This window comes from Bos grunniens, chromosome 3 (genome assembly GCF_055505025.1).
Source record: "Bos grunniens cultivar Pamir isolate PY7600 chromosome 3, Bosgru_T2T1.0, whole genome shotgun sequence".
NCBI classification, from domain to species: Eukaryota; Metazoa; Chordata; class Mammalia; order Artiodactyla; family Bovidae; genus Bos; species Bos grunniens.
The window spans coordinates 90,518,259-90,534,899 of NC_141167.1; the positions used below are offsets into that span (position 1 = coordinate 90,518,259).

The following is a 16,641-nucleotide window of genomic DNA, read 5'->3' on the forward strand; positions in this document are numbered from 1 at the left end:
GGGCAATGAGGCACTTCCTCATTGCACACCCATAAGGCAGGGCAAAAGGGCGGAGAAGGAAATGGAATTTTTCAAATTCGTGGGCCTAGTCCAGCACTTAAACTCTGTTTTCAACCATTCCAGACAGTTTGTTTCAAGTGAAGTCAGTATTTGTTGAACATCTACTATGTCCCTGGCCCTTCATCTTGCCTTTCAGAACACAGGGAATGATGTCTTTCTTAAGTTCTGTATTTCCTATTTGTTACTTCAGAAGCATCTGAGCTAATGTTGAGCCCTTCAGTACAGTCCTCTTGTCCTTCAAATATACATACAGAGGACATTCTCAAGCCAGCAGTCAATAGAGGGAGACATGGAGCCCATTTCTGTTTCTAATGCCAGTTGGAGGTCATCCAGACCCACTCTCTGAACCGGCTCTGCTCCTGAAAGCCAAGTGTATAGGGAGCAGAATATAGCACAGAGTTGGAATCCACATCCTTGTTGGAAGTTCTTTGTTTTCCATTTACTAGTTCTATGGCTTTACTTGATTTCTCTGAATTTCTCTCTTCTCTGTAAAATAGGCACCAATGGTCTATCTTACAGGTTAGGAAAGATTTTACATTTGTGTGCGTGTGTGTGCGTGCCTGCTCAGTTGTGTTCAACTCTTTGCAACCCCATGGACTGTAGCCCACCAGGCTTCTCTGTGCATGAAATTCTCCAGGCAAGAATACTGGAGTGGTTAGCTGTTCCTTTTTCCAGGGGATCTTCCTGACCCAGGGATTAAATTCGTGTCTCCTGTGTGAAGATTAAATATCATTATATGAAAATAACTTGCAGGAATGGCAACCTAGACAGCATATTAAAATCAGAAACATTAGTTTACCAACAAAGGTCCATCTAGTCAAAGCTATGGTCTTATCCAGTAGTCATGTATGGGTGTGAGAGTTGAACTATAAAGACAGCTGAGTACCGAATAATTGATGCTTTTGAACTGTGGTGTTGGAGAAGACAATTGAGAGTCCCTTGGACTGCAAGAAGATCCAACCAGTCCATCCTAAAGGAAATCAGTCCTGAATATTCATTGGAAGGACTGATGCTGAAGCTGAAACTCCAATACTTTGGCTACCTGATGCGAACTACTGACTCATTTGAAAAGACCCTGATGCTGGGAAAGAGTGAAGGCAGGAGGAGAAGGGGATGACAGAAGATGAGATGGTTGGATGTCATCACCAACTCGATGGACATGTGTTTGAGAGGCTTCAGGAGTTGGTGATGGACAGGGATGCCTGGCATGCTGCAGTCCATGGGGTCGCAAAGAGTGGGACACAACTGAATGACTGAACTGAATGGCATTAATAGGGCTTCCCAGGTGGCTCAGTGGTAAAGAATCCACCTGCCAATGCAAGAGACACGGGTTTGATCTTTGGGTCGGGAAGATCCCCTGGAGGAGGAAATGGCAACACAATCCAGCATTCTTGCCAGGAAAATCCCATGGACAGAGGAGCCTGGTGGCTACAATCCATGCAGTTACAAAAGCGTCAGACCTGTCTGAGCACTTATGCAACAAAATGGCATTAATACTGGTTTCCTTCCTTCGAACTTCCCTATGTTTGCAGACTGACTACATCCCTCCACCTGACTGCAAACTTCATGTGGACAGAGCTGGATCTGTCTTGAGACAGTCTGCCTAGGTGAGTAGGAGGCCCCAGTACTGCTTTGCTTAATAATAATTGTTAATATTAGAAATAATATATTGAAATTAATTCATATTACTTATGCATTATAAATAATTGTAAGCATGTATTATATTTTATTTAAAGCAATGTGATTATTATTCTTTTAACCAGTTGAACTGGAATCTGTGAACGGGGAAAAGAAAGCCAGAAACTTTGACCTCAGGAAGGGATGCACCCTCTCCCTTCTCTGGGTTATTTGGTGCTGGAGGGCTTGCTGTGGGGCTTCCCAGGTGGCTCAGCGGTAAAGAATCCACCTGCAATGCAGGAGATGCGGGTTCGATCTCTGGATCAGGAAGATGCCCTGGAGAAGGAAATGGCAACCCACTCCAGTATTCTTGCCTGGAAAAGGCCATGGACAAAAAAGCCTGGCGGGCCCATTGAGTCACGAAAGAGTCGGACATGACTTAGCGACCAAACAAGAGCTTGCTGCCACCAGCGAGATCTGCATTCCTATGTTCACGAGGGACAGACATTCCTTGCATCCTCTACTGTCCTTTGTCCCAGCAGTGCTGCGGCAGCCTACAGTACAATGGGGCCAGAGACACAAAAATTCTCATTTGGAAAACAGCGTAGAAAACATTGACACACAGAAATTTTATTCATTCGATTTCTACCTGGAAAGCAAGTCGGGTTGGAAAGCTACCCGGCGACTCCACTCCAGGGGTTCCAGGGGCTCCAGAAGTTACTATTCTCTTCCAAATATAATGTGAAAAGAGGGGGTCTCTGGGTTTTTCATCTTTGCTCCCTTGTCTCTAGCACACGCTTTGTCCCCCTCCCCCCCGCCAAAAAAAAAGTGGGGGGTTGGGGGGGGGAGAGCAGGCAAGCCACGTTACCAGGTTTTCAACAACAGGTTTTCTAAACACCAGAGCGCACTTCATTTATTAACATTTTAGATGAAACGTTAATGCGCCCCGTCAGTCAGGACACCCGAAACCCATTCTTGAGCTTCCCGTACCACGAGGGTACACACGAAGCACTCGCCACCATCTGGTCCAGAAAGCCCATAGAAGGTGGAAAGTTGCAGAATCCGAGCCCGGAGGGGCGCAAGCCCATCCCTGAGCCCGGGCAGGAGGACTGCGCTTCCTCCCGGAAGTGACGAGAGCTCAATCCCAGCTTGGCTCTCCCCAAACAAAAGGGATCTTGGGGCCCCGGGAGGAGCCTAAATGACATTGGAGAAGCCCCTCCTCCAGCCGGCGCGGATTGGTGTCGGGGCTGGAGAGGCGAGGAGGCCATTGGCTCTGCCGAATGCCAGTGCCCCCGCCTGGCTGTTGAGGGGCGGGGCCTCGAGGGGCTGTGGATGGAGAGGGTGGCGGAGGCGGCAGGGAGAGGAACCTTGAACGCCGGGAAAAGGTAGGAGCCGTTGGTGCCGGGGCTTGGCGGCGGCTGGGAGGCCAGGTTCTCGAAAGAAAAACAGGGGTAAAACCACCGGTGTCCTCCCGCCATCGTCCCAACTGCCACTCGCGCCCATCCCATGAGGGGGCGGGGCCGTCTCCTCTACCTCCCGGTATTCCCTGAGGAGGCGGCTCCTCATCCTTCGAGGGTGCTTGCAGCTACTTATTGTCCCCCGTCAATCCTAGCTTCCCAGAAGGGGCTGATTTCCTGATACCCCTCATTTAAAAGGCCCCTCACCTAGCCCCTCAACCTTGGGAGAAGGCGTACAGGTTCCCATTCTTTCGACTGCCGCCCCCACCCCCATTTTGTACCCCTAGGAGGCCAGACATCTCTTCCAACACCTGTCCTTGCTCGCAAGGGAGGGACCAGAGGTAATTTCATCCATAAGATAAAAATCAGTGTTTCAAAAAGAAGAGAGATGGGACGATGCAAAAATCAAAGACCCAACCTAGACAGCCAGCTCCACGGACGAATCGGCTTTCCCCAACTTGGGTTCCTCCCATCCCCCATTCTGTGTTCCTGAGCCTTCCCCCTGAATCCTCTATTCTCCTATTGAGCTGGGGGCGGCGGGGGCGGGGAGGCGGTATCGAGAGTTCCTCTGCTTAGGGACTTTTTGAGTCTGGAGGAGGAGAAATAGTAACCTTCCCGACCCCGCTTTGTACCTTTACTCTATTGCTTGAAAGAGAACCCAACCTCTGAGGATTTTTTTTTTTTAGGCTTGAGTTGCGTTTCATTTTTGCTTTCCATCCTATTTCTTCCTGAAAATTTGATGAAAAATCGCCTTTTTCATCAAATTTTCAGGAAGAAATGAGCGTGTTGTATATCTACAGAGCTGTCGTTGTGGGTTGGAATGCAGTGTATATTGTTGGACTGTCCATAACAGCATGCTTTCAAGTGAAGCAGTACAGATAACTAAATAAAGAGCTTTAGATTAGGAATGAGTGACTTCCAGTCTAGGTGGGCTGGTCTGTTGCTCAGGGAGACTGCAGTTAACCTTGAAGGTGTAGTTCTTTTGAAACAAAAGGCAGGAAGTGTTTGAAGAAAATTCAGGTTCAGTGGTCTAGGTTTATGATTAATCTGGTCAGGTAGCCTTTGGTTACTCTCTAGCCCCTATTTTATGGTGGGTTTTTTCCTCCAGGAGAAACTGATGTGTAATATATATATATATATATATGTGTGTGTGTGTGTGTGTGTGTGTGTGTGTGTGTATGTGTGTGTATATATATATATATGATGTTGATTGGCTTTACGAGACCAGTATCGTCTACCAAAATTCAGGGGATGAAAATTAAAAGCACATTTTAAATTTCAGAGATAAGGATTAATAAAAGCAAGGTAAACTCTAGCTATTCAGACACATGTGACTACCAAAGAGAGTCTCTAAAGGGTGCTCATAAAGACCTTCATTTCAGCAGGTGCAAAATATTGATAATTTTGGCCTAATGTTAATGCCATTGACTCCCCATTAATCATCTGTTGCTAGCACTTTCATACATTAAAATCTGCCATATTTTTTGGTGTTGTTTCTTTTGCTTTCAATCCAAAGTCTGTCTTACTACTGTTTTCTCTAGTCAAAGATAGTAACAATGGGATTGGAGGAGTTGGAATCATGAGGGGCAATCATAAGGGCTGTCTTTTACTTTCCTGATAAGCGTCTCTGAAGGTAGACGTCATGAAGGTAATTAATTTTGAATAGTTAGGTTGGAAGTTTTCGGAGCCAGTCTCCCTCTGCACAGATCCACTCAGTGATTGTTTCCAGATGTCCGATGAAAAGGCACAGAGAAGAAACTGCGGAGGGTCTCTCCAGCAAACACCAAGCATACTGCGATGGATTGGTAAGGGCCCCCCAGCAAAAGCAGCAGCAGAAAACTAAAAGCAGAACAGGAAATCCCCAAAAGATAATAAACCAACGTAAAGAGACTCAGGAAAACAAAGTTGTGGTGATTGCCAGGGCCTTTATGAGCAGAAAGGAAAAAGCAAATAATGCTCTTTGATTCCTTGGCACAACAAGCAAGATTTGTTTGATACACATTTGAATCGTAGAAATCTTTAACTTTTTCGACACCTGTTTAGTAGTGTTAGATGAAGAAAAGCATCATATGCAGAGATTTTTCTGATGTACGTGTAGTCTATCTCATTATAAAGTCTTCAGGAGGTATTAGTATGTTTTGTTTCACCTTTATACCTTTCACAGTGCCTAGTATATAGTTTGACTTAATGGGTATTGAACTTCATTTGAAGCTGACACCTTCCGGTAGACTAGAAAGATAATTTACTGATAAGATACGGCATATCTTGTTGGTGTAAACAGTCCATTTCTTTTTGCCTTGATTTATTTTCCCGATCTGATGTCTTTGGTGCTCCAGTATCTTCAATGACTCTAAAATACTGAGTTTTGTATTAGAAGATGTCTGCTGGTTAGATATATAATTTTGAAGTAATGAATGAAATTTGAACCAGACTTATTAATGTAATCAATGCTAGTCTTTTTAGGATTTTATTTTTCTAAAAATCTGACCTGAGAGGAATGAAGTGAATTTAGGAGAACACACTAGGAACTGTTTTTTCTTAAAAAATGGTTTTTGAGAGTTTGGTTTTGACAAATTTCTGATCTACTTTGGGATTTTTTTAAAAAATGAATTTCTAATTGACTTTATACTTTTCTAAACTAGGACTAAGTACAGATCAAGCATACACACTGTACTGGGTCCCTGAATGGAATCATACAGCCTGACTGTGGTGGGCATAATGCACTGTCTACAATGGATTTGTGTCTTGGCAGAATCAGTTTTTCAGTACTGCCAGTTAATCACAGAACAAGATTAGAATTCTTGACTTTTCTGAGTGGAGCAGAATGGTGTTTCTTGGGTGTTTTTAGTGAAATGGTGTTTCACTTTTTATGTGAATTAAATAATTTAATATTAAATATTCTTCTACACCTTTAGCATTTAAACACCAGTGAAGAATTCATGTCTGATTTTAGTTATTGGTTGGTTTAATTTTAAATATTTCAACATAGAGCTAAGATGCATAAGTAGGGAAAAACAAAGCTTATACATGTCATGATCTCAGATACCTGATACAAGGATTTTTAGGCCACTGAATTGGTGTTTAGTGGCGTGATACAAGAAGCAGAGATATTTTTAGAGGAAGTTTGTCCAGTCTGGTGGTTGACCCCAGGAATAGCTCATCAGCCTGTTACCAAAGCCATTTTTTTTCTTATTTCCTGAATGTTTGCTGCTAATAGCTAAAAATTCAATCTTCCTGGAGAATCCCAGGGACAGAGGAGCCTAGTGAGCTGCTGTCTATGGGGTCGCACAGAGTTGGACACAACTGAAGCGACTTAGCAGCAGCAGCAGTTTTAGTTCAAAGCATTTCAGTGAGAAAATAGGTTATTTATGGTGAGGCGATAAAGTGTGCTAATTTACAGCACAGACTTTAAAGGCAAACCTGAGTTCAAATCCCAATTCTGTTGCTCTTTTGTTGTATGACCCAGGAGAAGGGCAGAGTTTTCTATCTTCACCATATCTCAGTTTCCTCAGCTGTGACTTAAAAATGATTTATAGAGGCTTTTTTTAAAAAAGGATTACAGGAACATGGCATGTAGGAAGCACTCAATAATTGGTAGGTATTATTGACTATTATTAGCACTGCACGTGAATTAATTAATATTAACTATTCTTTTACTCCTTTATCATTTAAACATAGGTGAAGAATTAGTATCTTATTTTAGCTATGGGTTGGTTTGGTTTCAAATGTTTGACTACATAGCTATGTTTCCAAAGTAGAGGGAAACAGAGCTTGTGTATGTCATGATCTCAGACATCTGACAGAAGAATTTTTAGGACAGTGTGTGTGTCTTACAGTGTGTGTTTCATAATTTTGTCATGTGCATTATCTTCGTTAAACTTTTTCACCCTGGAAAAAGAAAGGCAAGGGATTCAACCATCTGATGTTTTCTCTCTGAATTGTCAGTTACTCCACTCCAAACTGTCTCAAGCACCTTCACTCTCAGTGTCATATAAATGGTTTCATGAATAGTGTGATCATGGTACAGGATGTACTTTCTGTGAGATTTAAGGGATTTTCCATGGTAATTTTGATTACTAGTGATTTTTTGCCTTTTGAAGACAGCTCTTCTACTGCCTCCAATGTAAGGAGCAGTTCATAAGAACAATCAAAATGGATGAGAAGAAACCATGGATGGGGAGTTAAGAGTAGAGGGCAGGGGAGTCGAGGACAGGGGTTGTGGGTTGAGGGAAACAGGACTATAATCAGGCTTTGACATAAAGAATGTAGTAGTATGGCTTCTCCCTGCCAACTATTTCCAAGCTCTGTATTTCAGGTCCAAAGCCAGAGCTTTCATTCTAACTGTGTGCTCTGCTGCTAAATGAATCCTTTCTATCTTTTGGAGACACAAAGAATGTAATCCTTAATTGTTACTGAGTTCAAATAGAAACTCGGAAGGAAAACAAAAAGAGCACAGGATGATGGGGTTTACAGACAAAAAAAGACTTCTGACCCTGAGCCTTGGGAGCATCTGCATGGATCCTTTATGCAAAGCCGCTGGGGAAGGCAAGGCTGAAGTGTGCTCTGGGGAGGAAGGGGTGCAGAGGGAGAAGCAAGCGGGGATGAGTTGTTTCAATGAGAGATAAGAGCTATAAATTACAGTGGGGAGGAGAATGAACTGATGGGTAAGTTACAGAGAAAAGAAGCACTAAGTTTGGGGGTTTTGGGGAAGAAGAGGTTCCCCATTCCTTGGTTTCTGCTAAGTAGGCCTTTCTGTTATAGCACTGGAACTAGAGTGAGAACAAAACCAATCTGATTCTTAACGGGTTTAATATTTGACCGTACAAACCAGATCTGGTTCAGTCCTGTGTATCAGCTTCTTACTGCCTCTTGTTCCCAAATAGAAGGCACAGAGGAAATTTTCTGAAAAGGCTCCACCCCTAAAAACTTCCTTGCTTCTAAACCCGTAGCCTTCACCACACTCACTGACTCTGAACATGCTCCTCTTGGGGGTGCTGATTACTTCTCATTCAGTGTCTGTCTCACATCACAGTCATCATTTCCCCTGAAAAACCAGTTCCTTTCCTAACATCCCTGTTTCTGTTAAAGGCATCATCATTCTACTCATCCAGCCTTAAAACCTCAGCTGATCTGGGATTATTTCTCCTCTTATCTCCTTAAATAGAACCAATACTAAGTTACTGTACATTCTTTACAAAGTCTCTTACATCTGTCTTTTTTCTTCCATTCTTAACTGCCACCATCCTCGTTCACACATTTTAACCTTACACCTGCACTGTTATCCTCCCAAGTGCTTTTTCTGCTTCCAGTTTCTCTTCAGTCAAATCAGCTCTGTACTTCAAGCTTTTGCCTTCTTAAAACTATACTTTTATTATGAGAGTCACCTTGTTAAAAATATTTAGTGGCTTCTTATTTCCTAAAAGATAAAGTCCAGTTTTGTTGACTGTAGTTCATGGTATTGCATGGTACATTTCTATGCAACCAGCCTGTTTTGAATACCCCTTTGAACCGGAGACTGCTGGGTACTAAGTTTATCAAGTAGAATAAGACAGAGTATTCGTCTGGAAGAGCAGTCTTATGAGACAAAAGACAGCTATGTAAATAGATGAATTGATATAGTAGAATGGGATAACTGCTGCTGGGTTATAAATATAGATACATATCCATTATGCATTTAATATTAAAAATAGCTGTGATGTTTTTAGAAGACCCATTTATCAGTATTACAAGTTAAAATTATGATGATTAAAAGGTATAGAAATGCAGTGGAAGCAAAGTCATGCTTTTCATTTATATCCTAAAGTCACAAAAAAACTAGCCTAGACAGAAGATTGTCCTTTTTCTTTCCCAAGTAGTGTGCAAATACCATTGGCCTAAATAAATGTTGTGTGTGTTCCTAAGCCATTTTCCCCAGGAACTGGCCAGGTAATCACCTTCTTGGAACAGATCCACCTGCCAGGTTAGAAGGAGTAAACTTGTTTTGATTTCTAAATTAGACACATGAATGGTAGAAAATGACTACTCATTGGAAAAAGGAAAATTTGATTATCCTTGCAGATGCAACCAAATATATGCTGTCCAGAGATAACAAGTGAGAGAGCTGACCAGTCACTAACCCTGATAAACCCTTCCGTATCCTGTTAGAGTATGTATTGTCACCCCATTTTATAGAAGAAGGGAAAGCTCAAAGGTTAAATGGATCAAGGAAGTATGAAGTTGTAGAGCCAGAATATAAACCTGGGTCTGTAGGACTCAGAAGTCCAAGCCCTTTCCACTGCAACATCCTCTTAGAAGAGTTACTTAGATACATCCTCTTAGAAGAGTTACTTAGATACATCCTCTCAGAAGAGTTACCATCCCCAAAGATCCTGGGAGCAAGGTCTCGTGGCCATTTTCAACTGATATCAAATTGTTAAACATTTTTTAAAAAATCAGTGGTCTGGTTTAAAAGACAAAATTTAAAAGGCAAAACAACATCATCAGTTATAATTTTCTATTACAGTCCTATGGGAAATTTTTATACAGTTCAGAAAGAGTCAGGTCATGGGCAGAGCTAACACACAGATATCTGGACCGTATTAGGGTTTGTCCTCCATACCACATGCTCTCTTTTTTCCTGACTTGAAATCTTGATGGAGTCAACAACTTCATCCAACACTAATATTTGAAACATTCTTGTATCCCAGTCTGCCTGTAGCATTGAGGCCCATGAATCATTTTACTGGAAATAAAATCAATCTATATATTGTTCCCTCATTGTAGTATTTTGCAAATCATGGTGGCATTATTTCAAAGAAACGAAAATTTAGGGGGATGATGGACAGCTAGATGATATAGACAGGTATACATATTTCAGTGAAATCATGTTATAATTTCACTGAAATATGTATACCTGTCTATATCATCTCTCTGTCCCCTAAATTTTTACTTCTCTGAAATAATGCTAATAATTTCATTGAAATAAAGCCACTAACAAATATACCTGAAATGGTAAATACTCCTGGCAATTTCCTGATACTATCAATAGAAGACATATTTTTAATTTTAATGAAAAAAATTATTAATGTAAAAACTTATTTATTTTCATTAACGTATGTTCCAGTAGCTTAACTAATGTAGCTCTTCTGGTTTGGTCTTGTCCCAGGTGAAAATATCTGAAAAGGGATAAACAAGATTTCCAGGTAGACAGATCTGTTTTTAATAACATTGTGCCAGACATCCCCATTTTGGGGGAGATGTGCTTGAATGTTTGTTTATGGGCATGAGGCCACTTCCTCCTTTTCTTCTGTATATATATAAATGTTGTTGGCAACATGTAGGAGAGACATTGGTGGAAACAGATGTAGACACCTAGTGAGAGAGACAGACTCTCACACATACACACACTCAGAGATAGGCTGGAGATACCTGAGTCTTAAAGCAGAGCTAACCAAAACAAAAATCCGTCATGGTGTCCCAGAAAGTCGATTAGACTATATCTTAACAGTTTTACTATTTAACTGTAATCTTCAGTAATTCACTTCACAACTCTGGTCTCAATTTTCATCTGTAAAATGAGAGTCCTAAATTAGGTTATTTCTGAGGTCCCTTCCAGCTCTGTGACTCACATTGTAGCTGGTAAAATGAGAAAATCAGATGTAAGCAGTTGGTACCAAGTAGCAGTAGTTACTAAGGCAGCCTCTGGAGTTAAACTACTTGGGTTCAAATTCTGTTTGTGTCACATACTACATGTAAGACTTTGAGCAAGTTATTTAGTCTTTGTACCTCAGTTTTCCCATCTTTAAAATGGAGGTGATGGTTATGATGAACTGGCTGGTTCATGGTTATAACACCTATCACCTAAGGTTGTAAGGATTGAATTAATACATATCAAGTACTTAGAACACTGCCTGGAACACATTAATGTTTAGCTCAGTGTGTGTGTGTGTGTGTTTTGTTTTTTTTTTATTATTACTACTCTGGCTTGAATTCTAAAGAATTCTGAGGAAAAAATAAATAAAACTCTGAGGAAGTGGTGATTAATATTGGTAAACTTAATTATATTATTATTAATTTCTGCCCTAAGTATAAATCTAAAAAATCTGGCAACCTAGAATCAGCTTTGAGTAGAATTCTGAAAGCATTTTAAGTATTAACCTTAACAAGTATTAGCATTATTACAGAGCTGGTTTCTTGAGGCCTACTTCAAAGTACACATTGAGAGTATTGGATAAACAAGCATCTCAATCCCTTAGCACTGTTGTATATTATATTTATATTTCAGGATCCTGAAATTTATACTCTCTGAAACTGTTACAGAACCATTCCATTTGACATAATCCTATCATCAGACTGATAAGACAAAGCAAGGCATTCTCTGTTCAGGCACTCTCACAGTAAGGGGAAGATTTTGATCTAGTTGCAGTAGTAACATTTAAAAATATCAGTAGTAAATGATTACAATGTTGTGTTAGTTTGCTAGAGCTGCCGTAACAAGTCCCACAGACTGGGTTGCTTAACAATAGAAATTCATTTTCTCACAATCCTGGAGGCTGGAAATCAGAAATCAATGTGTCCACAGCATTGGTTCCTTCTGAGGCCTCTGTCTTTGGCTTACTAAACGGGAGGCATCTTCTCCCTGTCTTCACATGGTCTCTTCCTGCCCTGTGTTTTTATCCCAGTCTCTCTTCTTACAAGGGCACCAGGCATATTAGATAAGGGCCTACCCTAATGTCCTTGTATATTTTTTGGCTGCACCACGTAACATGTGGGATCTTCGTTTCCTGACCAGAGATTGAACTGCTGCCCTCTGCAGTGGAAGCACAGAGTCTTAACCACTGGACCACCAGGGAAGTCCCATGACCTCATTTTTAACTTAATCACTCTTTAAAGACTCTGTTTTCAAATATATCACATTCTGAGGTATTAGGGATTAAGACTTCAACATATAAATTTGGGTTAGAGGACACGATTAACCTATAACACATAAGTACAAAGAATACAAATAGTTCAGTAATATCTTTTACCTTCAACTGAAAGAAGATTGACTTGACATTTATAGTAAAGCTTTTATTGCATAGTGTTGTAGAATTTAGTAAGATTTGTTTTTCTACCTTGATTTTAGAATCTTTGTAAATAATAGCAAAAACAACTCTCTTTAGTAAACGTACAAAAGATCCATTTACTGTTTACTTTGGGTAAGGCCTCTTCCCTTTACCCATCCTCCACTCATTTTGGTTCTGGCTGTGCCTTTCCTGATAATATTTTGACATATTTTTCTTTACTAGCCTAATCCTAAAATGCCAAAAGGGCAATTTGGGATGCTGTCACTCTCTCACCCCCAGATGCGTGAATAACCTTTATGAAAAGCCAGAAGTGCCAGAGGGTGGGGAAACTTAAATCTTGAGATAGTCAAGGTAATGTGTCAACACCTTCTACCCTCAGATAGAAGGTTGCTTTGGATACATTTTATTTTTAAACAGCAGTGCACTTTTATCTATTTTAGACTTGGTATTTATAAATGTGACATTTTTTTAAAAATTTCATATATACTGGGTTTTTAAGGAAGTACGTTATCTAGTAGAAAGCTGTCAAAACACCCACTTTGTATGTGAGTGTTGATTTTTTGAATTTTTAGAATTCACTGGCCTTCCAAATTTTGGTTTTGCTTATATGTACTAAAAGGAGTCTTTACATAATTGGAGCAAGTCTGCTTTACATCTTTGCTATTATTCTATTACTTATATTGAAAACTTACTGCATGGCCTGAATATCAGTCAGTTGTAGCCTAAGTGTAAATTTCTTAAATTTGATATGTGAGTATATAATAATGAAATGATTTTTGTCCAGTTTTGCAAGAATGATCTCCTGGGTAAGATAACTGAGTGTGTGTGTATGTGTGTGCCCGCACTAACCAAGTGGATTTGAAAGAAAAGATTTATGTAGGTTTTTTTTTTTTTTTGAGGTGCTTCTATATCCGGAAATATGTTAAGACTCATCTTAAAAACGTTTTCTATTACATGTCCCATATCACCCACCACTTAGAAATAAAGCCTTCAGTTCCACATAAAGACATACACACACCCAGATACTGGATAGACAAACACCTTACTCGTACTCCACCCTGCCCTGCCTTACTGCTTGCTTAGCTATAGAAGTTGTTTGGGGTGTTTCTTTTTCTGCCACCCAGTCTCTCTGTGGTAAAAAGGCAACAACGCCTGCTATCATCTAGAATGAGTTACAGAGCGAGAAGGAAAAGGCACGGCCAGAACCAAAATGAGTGGAGGCTAGGTAAAGGGAAAAGGCCTTTACCCAAAGTAAAAAGTAAAACAAACAGAGTTCAGAGTAAAGTGAGCAGAGCCCAAGCCGCAGCAGCATACCTCCATGACAGAATCAGCACTGGTGTTGAGGGGGTACAGTGGAGGTGGGGGACCAGGGTGCTTGATACCCATAATTCTATTCTTGTGGCTGTTGGCACATGAAAGTTTATACGGAAGACCTTCATGCGCTCCTGGCTCTTAGCCCTGACTTGGTGAGAAGTAGCATATAAATACATCACACGGTAAGCCGGGCAAATTCAGTTTGAAATCACTTATTAATAGCTTAAAAATAAGCTTCATATTTAGTCTATAAATAGGCTTATTTTTCCAGGGTACTGTAGTATGTATAACTTTATCTTTTTACTGTATATATTTATGTGTATTTTTTTAGAAAAACAATAAAGCTTAATATAGCTACAGCTAGCTATACCACAGTGTATGATAATATATACAGACAACTTGTCCACAAGTGGTTTTTATTTCAAATTTATAGAAATTCCTTAGGCAGAAGTATCTGCATCTAAACTCTAAGGAAAGTTGGGTCTTGGAAAGATTCTACTGGAAGGAATGAGCTGAGTATCTGGTTGAAATGATCTTGTTTTTCTTTGTTACTTAATGGACAGTGACAATGACAAGTAACAACTCATTTAGAAAATAAGTGGAGAATGAGTCTGTAGACTATGATGTGACATGCCAAAAATCTGGCAGTCATATTTCTGATAATGAATATAGACTTAGAAACAGCCTTTTTCTGAAAACCTCAGACCAAATTATTTATATATTAGGCAGAAATTGGAGTCAAATGGACTTGGAAGCTTAAAATGCAAGATGGAAATTATGTTCTATCAAATAAAATTTAGGGCCTATCGTTTTTAAAAGTTTGCTATGTCTAATACACTATTAGAAAAGTATAAACCAAAAATTACATATAATTCAACATTTAATATTTGAAAATAAGTGGGAAAAAGTAGAAGCTGGGATGAGTAATAAGCCCTTCAAAGTTGAGGTGGTGACAGATTGATTTGTTTGTTTATTGATTGGCAGATGAAGGGATCAGAATTTTCCTTACCGGAATTTGGCAGTTTGAAAATTTGTAATCACGTTATTTTTAAAATCTGAGTGCATTGTGAATAAGTCATAGTGATTCAAGCAAACAGGTTTTTGTCAGTTCAGGTAGAGAAAGTCAGTTTCTTCTAGTGACATTCATAAGATGTCCTTGAAACGGCAGTGGACATCTTAAAAAAGACTTGAAAGGCCTCACCTTCCCTAATTATAATTGCAGAAGGGAAGGCAGATTCCTGGTGTTTTTTCCAGTGTTACTCAGCTTCATCTGAGGTGGCTATTTTCTTCTTTCTTGTATATCAACCTACAGCTGTCAGGCCTCTGCAGCTATGATGACAGTCGACATTCTGAGGATTTACTAATTGTTTATAGAGTGTGGTCACGTAGACAATAAATCTCTTATTATTTTGCAGCGTTGAACATTTTTCCACCATGCTGATGACATTTTAAATATATTTGTCAGTTTTCCCAAATTTTAACTGAAGAATACCTTAAGAATTTGCACTTGAGGACTAAAGTGTGAGCATAAGTTATCAGGTCAGTATCACCCCACCCCATCCCCCTCCTTGTACCACCCCCAGGAGTATCATTAGCATGCTAAAACTCAGTGCACTTTTACTATCATGCATTTATGTTTCAGACAAAAAGTTACTGCAGTATGTTGTGCATTCTATTTGAAATTAGATTCAAATGTAAAGGATAGCAAAAAACCTGGGAAATTTTAATATTTACAAAGAATGGTTATGGGAATATGCAAAAACAGATCTCTTGGGTTTGAGTTACACAGCTGGGGCCCTTCTTTCTCTCTTATGTCATGTTTGTATTACATTCACTTCCTGTAGCTGCTGCTGCTAAGTCGCTTCAGTCGTGTCCGACTCTGTGCGACCCCATAGACGGCAGCCCATCAGGCTCCCCCGTCCCTGGGATTCGCCAAGCAAGAGTACTGGAGTGGGGTGCCACTTCCGTCTCCATCACTTCCTGTAGACACCAAGCTAAATAATTGGTACATATTAGCAAAATGTTCCAGATATTAAAATTTGTGTGCAGAAGTTATTCCAAATGTAGATGTAACATGAATATTGTTCTTTATGCCATTGACAAAGAACAGAATTTTTTCTTGCTTAGACTAGACTGCTTTATATTGGATTGGCCAAAAATTTAATCAGGTTTTTCCATAACATCTTAGAGAAAATCCTAAATGAACTTTTTGGCCAACCCAATAATTAAAGGGACTAGAGATTGTTTCAGTTTCACTCTTTTTTGAGGATGTATATTTATCACAACAAATCCAAAACTTTGATTTAGGTATAGTCTGTTTCAGTTCCTTTTGTATATTTACCTATAATTCTTACTTCTCTAACAAATAATTCTTGATTTTCCCTCATGAAAGTTTCGAATGGAACCATGAAGGACTTTAAAGATTATCTAGTGTATTTTAGTTCATCTGTGAGGAAACTCAGTGCCAGAGCAGCTAGATAAATTTTTTTTTTCCTGAAAGCCATATAGCTGGTTAGTAGCAGGGCTAAGACTGAAATTCTACATTCTTCACTCATCACACTGCTTCCTTAAACTACAGTTTCAGATTTCTTAATGAGAATATTTAAGGAATAAAAAAATATTGAAGGAAATACATTTTGGCTCCATTCCTAGTTGATTTACTCACCTAGTGCAGTTAATATTTATAGACTCCCGTTACCAAGTGCTCGTTATTCCTCTTAACATCAGGGGAGAGGTGAAGAAAGATATAAAATGATTCCTCTGCTTTATAATATCCTTGAGAGAGATTAAAACATGAAACCATCAGGAAATGGGGGAAGGATTTCATCTAAAAACAAAAGTGACTCAAATGGTAGTTTAAATTCCTCACGACTCTTCACTCCAGCATGCTATCTATCATCCTTCTTTATCTGTGGTTCCCAACTGCAAAAGGGTAGCCAGAGTCACTGATTTCTAAAGTAATTGATCTTGACTGTCCCAGTTTTGGTAATGCCTTTCTCAGAATTCTTTTGGAAAATGAGAGAGGATCAGTTCAGATCAGTTCAGTCGCTCAGTCATGTCTGACTCTTTGCGACCCCATGAATCGCAGCACACCAGACCTCCCTGTCCATCACCAACTCCCGGAGTTCACTCAAACTCAGGTCCATCGA

General features: G+C 39.9%; 2 protein-coding genes across 6 annotated transcripts in view; one reads left to right on the forward strand and one right to left on the reverse strand.

The window, feature by feature from the left end:
- The first annotated feature begins 174 nt into the window (after positions 1-174).
- The window catches only part of CTTNBP2NL (CTTNBP2 N-terminal like), a 54,468-nt gene continuing 38,001 nt past the window's right edge, over positions 175-16,641 (forward strand). The window contains exons 1-2 of one of the 4 annotated variants that reach the window (XM_086391828.1): positions 175-1,667; positions 14,908-15,031. The gene's annotated coding sequence lies outside the window, so the exon portion shown is untranslated. Of the gene's footprint in view, positions 1,668-2,989; positions 3,063-14,907; positions 15,032-16,641 lie in introns of those variants that run through there. The other 3 variants (XM_086391827.1, XM_086391830.1, XM_086391829.1) reach the window with 3 other exon arrangements.
- Positions 16,158-16,641, reverse strand: part of ST7L (suppression of tumorigenicity 7 like) — a 169,423-nt gene continuing 168,939 nt past the window's right edge. For both annotated transcript variants that reach the window (XM_086391848.1, XM_086391860.1), the window contains one exon: positions 16,158-16,267. The gene's annotated coding sequence lies outside the window, so the exon portion shown is untranslated. The remainder of the gene's footprint in view (positions 16,268-16,641) is intronic.